Genomic DNA, 9,692 nt, shown 5'->3' with positions numbered 1-9,692 from the left:
TAAGACCACATCTGGAATATTGTGTGCAGTTTTGGTCTCCTTATCGGAGGAAGTATGTTCTTGTTGTAGAGGGAGTGCAGCAAAGGGGCTGGTTTAGCTCACCAGGCTAAATCACTGGCTTTTAAAGCAGACCAAGCAGGCCAGCAGCACGGTTCGATTCCCGTACCAGCCTCCCCGGACAGGTGCCGGAATGTGGTGACTAGGGGCTTTTCACAGTAACTTCATTGAAGCCTACTCGTGACAATAAGCGATTTTCATTTCATTTCATTCAACGTTTACCAGACTGATTCCTAGGATGGCAGGATTGACATATGAGGAGAGACTGAGTCGGTTAGGATTATCCATGGAACATAGAGTGCAGAAGGAGGCCATTCGGCCCATCGAGCCACTTAAGCTCTCACTTCCACCCTATCCCCGTAACCCAATAAACCCTCCTAACCTTCTTTTGGTAACTAAGGTCAGTTTATCATGTCCAATTCACCTAACATGCACGTCTTTGGACTGTGGGAGGAAACCGGAGCACCCGGAGGAAACCCACGCAGACACGGGGAGAACGTGCCGACTCCGCACAGTGACCCAGCAGGGAATCGAACCTGGGACCCTGCCGCTGAGAAGCTACAATGCTAATCATTTGTGCTACCATGCTACCTTGATATATGCCCTTATATTCACAAGTTTAGAAGAATGAGGGAGGAGCTCATAGAAACCTATAAAATTCCAACAGGACTAGACAGGGTAGATTCGTAAAGGGCAGAGTCCAGAACCAGGGTCACAATCTGAGGATAGAAATGAGACCATTTAGGACTGAGATGGTGAGCCAGTGGAATTCGCTACCACAGAAAGTAGTTGAGGCCAAAACATTGTATGTTTTCAAGGAGTTAGATATCTGAAAGGGATCAAAGGATATGGGCGGGGGAAGGCAGGAACAGGCTTTTGAGTTGAATGATCAACAATGATCATAATGAATGGCCAAGGCTGCTTGGCCTCCTCCTGCTCCAATTTTCTATGTTTCTGTAACTATTAAAGGTCGGCATGATTTTTTTTTTAAGCGCATCTACTGCATTTATGGCAAACATCAATGGAGAACACAGATAAGACTAATTGATAGTTCCACTTCATATTCAGAGAAGACTGACACAGTGTAAGAAATAGCTAGAATTAAAAGGTTAAAAAGTCAAAGCAAAACTCATCTATATATTTTTTTGAAATGTATTTTATTACAAACATGTATCAAAACAGGTTACAGCGAACCAACACCCCGGGAAACATGCTGCCCTACAATCAACTATACAGTCTGTACAGATTTTTCCTCTTTTTCACTCCCCTCCTCCGCGACAAACAGCCCCTCAAACACGGTCACAAACATCCCCCACCTTTCCTCAAACCCCCCCTGAAGAGCCGCTTAACACATACTTTATCTTCTCCAATAAGATGCCTCTATATTGATGAATATCGTTACCTTAAACTGAGAATTTCTACAAAGCAAATTATAACATTTATTGCGGAACGTCACATATGTATAATCTTGAAGCTGTGAAACACACATGAATAAGTGGACTGTACAGGATTTTTATTAAAACAAAAATAGGACAATCAAGTTACATTGCTTTGAAAAGAGAACATAGTGCCTTTTATTTTCTTTTGCTGGTTTTATATTTGCCTGGAGCACATATGATGGTTGGCTTCCAGATTACCTGGACATACAACTGGCAAGATTCCTTATTAACTCTTGGACTATGCCATAGGTTAGAACAGGTATGACACCAGCGGAGCTGCTGATGGGCTCATGCCTCAGGACCTGATTAGGCCTGACTTTCCCAAACCTGGGCAGGAAAGTAAAGCTGCAGCAGGACTCACAGTGACGGTATCTTGACCATAGAATGCTAGGGTAGAATTTCCAACCAGGACCCACGGTTTATGCCCGAAATTACGGAGATGGTGCACTCTGGCTCTCAGGGGTCATAATGCAGAAAACAGGGCCCATCTCATACAAGGTTAAAGTTCATGGGAAGACCTTACATAAACATCTGGACCATCTAGAAGCGAGAGGCCACCGTAGAGGATGCCTGACCAGGGACATCGATACCTCCACCTAGCCAGGAACCACTCCTTAGCCAGGGCGTGCATCCAACCATAGCCCAACGCCTGGACCATCAGGACAAAGATGACTCTGGTTCCGCAATGGACATTGAGGCGTCCACACAGATGGACAATGCCATGTCCTGCACCAAGATACCGGCATTAGCCCGTTGGAGATTGTCGAGAAAAAGGCGGACTACCAACCATTAAACAATCCAGAACCACAGCAGACAGAAGCACAGTCTCATGCAAAGTACTGCAGAAGGCCTTCTCAGATGGTTACAGAGAGGGATTCTTTAAACTGGGGGGTGTGGGCAGGCGGAAGGGGGGGGGGGGGGTGTAATAATCCCCATGAGGCCAACTTGGAAACCCATAATTGATCTACCTGTGGGGCTCATGGAATACGAGCTTCCCGGGTAGTGGGTGGAGGCTCACCCAGCTGGGGCTCATAAAAGCCGGCCGGAGCAGTGACCATCATGTTGATTGTCCCATGGGTACCGTGAAGTGTAAATAGTTACTGCCGTGAGCAGACTTCATGTTACGTTAAATAGATCTTTTGTTATTCCTACCACTGGCGTCCTGGTTATTAAAGTGTCCATGGACTGAAGGAGAATATAATTGTGCATGAACGCTGGATTGAGATACTAGAATGTTTTGCTGCATTACTCCACATTAAATAGATTTTTAAAAATATTTTTTAATTCTTCTTTTTCACATTTCCCCCCAAATTTACACCCAACAATAAATCAGTAACAAATGTAATGTCAATCCCCATATCAATAACAACGATCCCATCCTCCCATCCAACCCCAGACATTGGCCCGCATGTTAACATAAACAAATGACAAAAAAGAATCAGCAATCACCCATCAGGTTCGGCGGTCAATCTGTTTGGCTGGTAGCTCTGTGGTCAATGCAGCGCCAACCTTGGAAGTCCCCGAGGAAGAGGAGGTGATGGAGGCTGGAATGAAGGTGAGTCCGGGCTATCGGTGGGGCCTGTCCCGCCGGCACCCAACCAACAAAAACGGCCAAGGCCTCGCAGTGGGCCTCCTCCTGCCGTGGGTAAAATGGGGGTATTGAAGCTACGCACTTCAGTTAATTGGCAATTTAAGGGCCTCAGTCGGCCTAGGGGGAGATGTGCCGCCTGCAGCCCCCATTCACCCTCCTCCGTTACATTTTTACTGGAGACAGGTCGGGGCGGTGGGAAGATGGGGTGGGCCATGCACTGCATTTTATAAATGTGGTAAACCACTGTTGCACCTATATTAGGTGATGTATGGTAGGACCTTGTACTACAGGTACGTCGGTAGTACCTGCCTGCTGGATCCACCCAGTAGGCGGAGTATAAATATCCGTGTCCTCCATGCTGCAGCCATTTTGCCAGCTGCTGTGGGAGGCCACACATCTTAGAGCAATAAAGCCTCAGTTGTATCCAACTCTCGTCTTTGTGCAATTGATCGTGCATCAATAAGCTCTTTTAAATACGCTAGCAGGGGAGCATTAATCCCAGCTCTGTGATGTGGCTGAGATCAGGACTTCAAAAGTTACCATACTGATGCCCAAACCAAAGTAAAGCTGTCCCACTGTCCTCAGGTTGCTATATTCTTTTGTTTAAGGGCAATATTAGAGGCAAATACCTGCATCATGTTTAAGCATTTAAGACTTTCAATGCCAATGCAAACACTGATTTATTTATTTAATTGCAATAACTAATTTTGTAATATAAGTAGAAAAGGTTAATTTCACAATGCCAAGGAGTGAAATAAATGGTGTTGGTTTGAACAGACAAGTTCACTGTCTCAAATACATTCCATCGGAAACAAATGCAGAGTGCTTCTCCAGAGGTTGGGTTGGGATGTGGGATGAGACCAGGGAGGATAGATAGCTCAGCCTTAGCTGCTTCTACAAACATACAAAATAGGTTGCAGAGGGAAGAATTTGGGGTCTCAAACCATTCTTTACAAATTGTATAAGTTACACACAGGTTGTCAAAAAAGTCTTACTTTGTGTGTTTCTTCTCAATGATATTTTAGAGTGAGAATTAATAAATTGTAAAATGTTGTGGACTAAGGTTAGGGTGCATGTTAATTGTGAGTTCTGCTTCCGGATATCATTCAAGCTTACTTGCATCACATCAAGAACCTCTGAACTATTGTGTGACTTCAGAGCACAACTGTGAGAAGGCTGTCTGTATGCTTTTTGGAATGAGCAGACATGAAATTGAGCAACTAAAGGAAAATAATGGAGCAGATTTAAAAAAGGAAATTTACAAAACAGAAATAATCAATCGGTTATAAAACAAATACTATGTTACAGTTCAAGCTGTGTGTCATTTGTATCTTTTACTTATTCCCAAGAAAAAGAGAAAGATAGAAAGGCAGGACTATTCTAGCATCTACTCCACAACTGAAAGTGTTCTATCAAACACAAGGCTAAGAGTTTCAGAATGCAGATACACAACTCTCACAATTTAGTTTTCAAATTTTCCTCATGTACCCAACAAGCCCTGGAACAAAGATTTGGAATACTATACAACAAATCATATTGCCCAACTCAACATGATATGGTGCTTTCAGAGGAAACCTTGAAGAACAAGGTTTCCTGAAGTCACCAGAAGTCCTTCGCTAAGACTTCATCAATTTGAACTAATTTGAATAATGGAGATTTTCTTTTTTATTTTATTTTATAAATTTAGATTACCCAATTATGTTTTCCAATTAAGGGGCAATTTAGTGTGGCCAATCCACCTACTCTGCACATTTTTTTTGATTGTGGGAGCGAAACCCACGCAGACACGGGGAGAATTTGCAAACTCCACACGGACAGTGACCCAGAGCCGTGATCGAACCTGGGACCTCAGCGCCGTGAGGCGGTTGTGCTAACCACTAGGCCACCATGCTGCCCTGAATAATGGAGATAACAAATGACAAATAACAAAAGCCAATGTGCAGTGTGGACGAGACAAACCCTTAATCCAACTCATTGCTCCAAAAACCAATTCAAATTCTTTTTAAAAAATAATTTGGAGTACCCAATAATTTTTTTCCCAATTAAGGGGCAATTAAATGTGGCCAATCTACCTAACCTGCACATCTTTGGGTTGTGGGGGTGAAACCCATGCAGGCACAGGGAGAATGTGCAAACTCCACACGGACAGTGACCCGGGGCCGGGATCAAACCCGGGTCCTCAGCGGCGTAGGCAGCAATGCTAATCACTGCACCACCATGCCACCCTCAGTTCAAATTCAAATTATAGTCAATTCATGGTCTCCATAAGAGAGACATACAAGATCAAAGATGATAAGAAAAGGCACTGCATCTCATCTTGAGCTCGATCTAACACTTGACCTTAGCCAAAAGACAGAGAAACGATGACAGAACAGATGCAACTGAAGATGTTAGCCACGGCTCAATTGGTAGTATTCTTGCCTCTGAGTCAGATGGTTGTAAATTCAAGTTCCATCCCAGGACTTCAAGCACAAAATTCTAGGCTGACTCGCTGGTCACAGTCCTGAGAGGCTGTGGCACTGTTAGAAGTACTGTGTTTCAGATGAGGCTCCAATATTAAAAAATTACATGGTACTACTTGGATTGGATTGGATTGGATTGGATTTGTTTATTGTCACGTGTACCGAGGTACAGTGAAAAGTATTTTTCTGCAAGCAGCTCAACAGATCATTCAGTACATGGGAAGAAAAGGGAATTAAACAGAATTCAAGAAAATACATGAGAATACATAATAGGGCAACACAATATATACAATGTACTACATAAGCATTGGCATCGGATGAAGCAGACACGGGTGTAGTGTTAATGAGGTCAGTCCATAAGAGGGTCATTTAGGAGTCTGGTGACAGTGGGGAAGAAGCTGTTTTTGAGTCTGTTCGTCCGTGTTCTCAGACTTCTGAATCTCCTGCCTGATGGAAGAAGTTGGAAAAGTGAGTAAGCCGGGTGGGAGGGATCCTTGATTATGCTGCCTGCTTTCCCCCGGCAGCGGGAGGTGTAGATGGAATCAATGGATGGGAGGCAGGTTTGTGTGATGGACTGGGCGGTGTTCACGACTCTCTGAAGGAGAGCGGGCGAGTTAGAACATAGAACATAGAACGATACAGCGCAGTACAGGCCCTTCGGCCCTCGATGTTGCACCGACATGGAAAAAAAACTAAAGGCCATCTAACCTACACTATGCCCTTATCATCCATATGCTTATCCAATAAATTTTTAAATGCCCTCAATGTTGGCGAGTTCACTACTGTTGCAGGTAGGGCATTCCACGGCCTCACCACTCTTTGCGTAAAAAACCCACCTCTGACCTCTGTCCTATATCTATTACCCCTCAATTTAAGGCTATGTCCCCTCGTGCTAGCCACCTCCATCCGCGGGAGAAGGCTCTCGCTGTCCACCCTATCTAACCCTCTGATCATTTTGTATGCCTCTATTAAGTCACCTCTTAACCTTCTTCTCTCTAACGAAAACAACCTCAAGTCCATCAGCCTTTCCTCATAAGATTTTCCCTCCATACCAGGCAACATCCTGGTAAATCTCCTCTGCACCCGTTCCAAAGCTTCCACGTCCTTCCTATAATGAGGCGACCAGAACTGTACGCAATACTCCAAATGCGGCCGTACTAGAGTTTTGTACAACTGCAACATGACCTCATGGCTCCGGAACTCAATCCCTCTACCAATAAAGGCCAACACACCATAGGCCTTCTTCACAACCCTATCAACCTGGGTGGCAACTTTCAGGGATCTATGTACATGGACACCGAGATCCCTCTGCTCATCCACACTACCAAGAATTTTACCATTAGCCAAATATTCCGCATTCCTGTTATTCTTTCCAAAGTGAATCACCTCACACTTCTCCACATTAAACTCCATTTGCCACCTCTCAGCCCAGCTCTGCAGCTTATCTATGTCCCTCTGTAACCTGCAACATCCTTCCGCACTGTCTACAACTCCACCGACTGCCAATGATGACCTAAAAATCAAAGCCAAAGGCTCAGCAATCTCTTCCCTGGCTTCCCAGAGAATCCTAGGATAAATCCCATCCGGCCCCGGGGACTTATCTATTTTCACCTTGTCCAGAATTGCCAACACTTCTTCCCTACGCACCTCAATGCCATCTATTCTAATAGCCTGGGTCTCAGCATTCTCCTCCACAATATTATCTTTTTTTTGAGTGAATACTGACGAAAAGTATTCATTTAGTATCTCGCTTATCTCCTCAGCCTCCACGCACAACTTCCCACCACTGTCCTTGACTGGCCCTACTCTTACCCTAGTCATTCTTTTATTCCTGACATACCTATAGAAAGCTTTTGGGTTTTCCTTGATCCTACCTGCCAAAGACTTCTCATGTCCTCTCCTTGCTCGTCTCAGCTCTCTCTTTAGATCCTTCCTCGCTTCCTTGTAACTATCAAGCGCCCCAACTGAAACTTCATGCCTCATCTTCACATAGGCCTCCTTCTTCCTCTTAACAAGAGATTCCACTTCTTTGGTAAACCACGGTTCCCTCGCTCGACCCCTTCCTCCCTGCCTGACTGGTACGTACTTATCAAGAACATGCAATAGCTGTTCCTTGAACAAGCTCCACATATCCAGTGTGCCCAACCCTTGCAGCCTACTTCTCCAACCAACACATCCTAAGTCATGTCTAATGGCATCATATTTGCCCTTCCCCCAGCTATAACTCTTGCCCTGCGGGGTATACTTATCCCTTTCCATCACTAACGTAAAGGTCACCGAATTGTGGTCACTGTTTCCAAAGTGCTCACCTACCTCCAGATCTAACACCTGGCCTGGTTCATTACCCAAAACCAAATCCAATGTGGCCTCGCCTCTTGTTGGCCTGTCAACATATTGTGTCAGGAAACCCTCCTGCACACATTGTACAAAGAACGACCCATCTAATGTACTCGAACTATATCTTTTCCAGTCAATATTTGGAAAGTTAAAGTCTCCCATAACAACTACCCTGTTACTTTCGCTCTTTTCCAGAATCATCTTCGCCATCCTTTCCTCTACATCCCTAGAACTATTAGGTGGCCTATAGAAAACTCCCAACTGGGTGACCAGTTATCCCTGGTGTCCTGACGATATTTATCACTCAATTAACATTACAAAAACAGAGTGTCTGGTCATTATCATATTGCTCTGTGTAGAACTTGAGTGCAAATTGGCGTCCATATTTCCTACGTTACAGCAATTACTGGACTTCAAAAGTACTTCATTGGCTGCAAAGTGCTTTGAGTGTGAAAGGCATTATATAAATGCAAGTCTTTTTTGATCTTTGTTTTTGGAAGACTCTCCAAAACTTGATGTTGGGATGAAGGTGGCTACTGCTATTGCTGCCAGCGGACCCAGCACCCTGTATCTCTATTCTGCCATTAAAATCTCTGGTTGCTTCCAAATAGAGCTCATCAGTCTTTCGAATGCTGGTATTTGGTTCAGGGACAGCAAAATCTTTCACAGTTATATTTGATAGAGGGTATCAGAAGAGAGAAATTATGATGATAAAATTTGCTGAAATGTTGTGGTATATGGTTGTTTGCTATCAGGAGAGAGCCTTTAAAAGGAGATCTCAACAGCTGTTCTTCCAAATAAGGATAGATATGTTAGAACTGCAATTTTTAGTTTACCAGATATTTCATAAAAACCGTGGGGTTGAGAAAGTACCAAAGGAAAACTCTCCAATGGTAGTTGCATCCATGTCTATTGACTCTTGGACATCAGTGATAACATGCCCAAATAGAGATGTGAATAAGCCTCTTTTAAATCCTTTGCAGTCAACAACATGGGGAATACATTGCCTGAATGTTAAATAGCACTGTTACCATCATGAATTTTTCCTATATTATGAATTTGTTCTGGGCTCTGAGGTCTAGGATGGGGGGAAATCTTCCACATTTTTAGGATGTCTTGCAAGCAATGACTCCAGGCTGTTCATTCCTTTAATTTTTCAACCAATCAATTTCTTGTCTTAAATGCAGAAGCATCTATAACTGACGATAACTGCACTATTGTGTTCTGGCTTTAAACAACATAAATGGCCTTGGTATGTTATTTTTCAGATTTGCCAGCAGCCACTTGAGGCTTGTTCTAAAATTTATTCATGGCATGAGAGCATCACGAGCAAAGCCAACATTTATTTCCCATCCCTAATTGCACTTGAGAAGGTATTAGGGCAGGAGTTCAGGATTTTAACTGAATAACAGTGAAGAATGACAATATAGTTCCAAGTCAGGATGGTGTGTGACTCGGGAGGGGAACTTGCAGCTGGTGATATACTAATGTGTCTGTTGTCCTTATACTTCTACGTATTTGATTGAGGGAACCCAAAAGAAACAATTTTTGGAAATTTGCTGAAATATTGAAGTTCATGGATGGGTTGGGGAAGTGCTGTGGCAAAGGGGCCTTAGTGAGTTGCTGCAGTGCATCATGTAGATGGCACACATTACTGCAACTGTGTGGCTGCCTCTACTACTCTCTGGGAAAGAGAATTCCAAAGACTAACAAGAGAAGAAATTTCTCTTCATCTTAAATGGAGACCCCTTATTTTTAAGCTGTGCCCCTGAGTTACAGGGTGCGATTCTCCGGAAAAATTTCTAA

The sequence above is a fragment of the Scyliorhinus canicula genome, chromosome 10 (assembly GCF_902713615.1).
Source record: "Scyliorhinus canicula chromosome 10, sScyCan1.1, whole genome shotgun sequence".
NCBI classification, from domain to species: domain Eukaryota; kingdom Metazoa; phylum Chordata; class Chondrichthyes; order Carcharhiniformes; family Scyliorhinidae; genus Scyliorhinus; species Scyliorhinus canicula.
Note: the sequence above shows the minus strand (reverse complement) of the source record.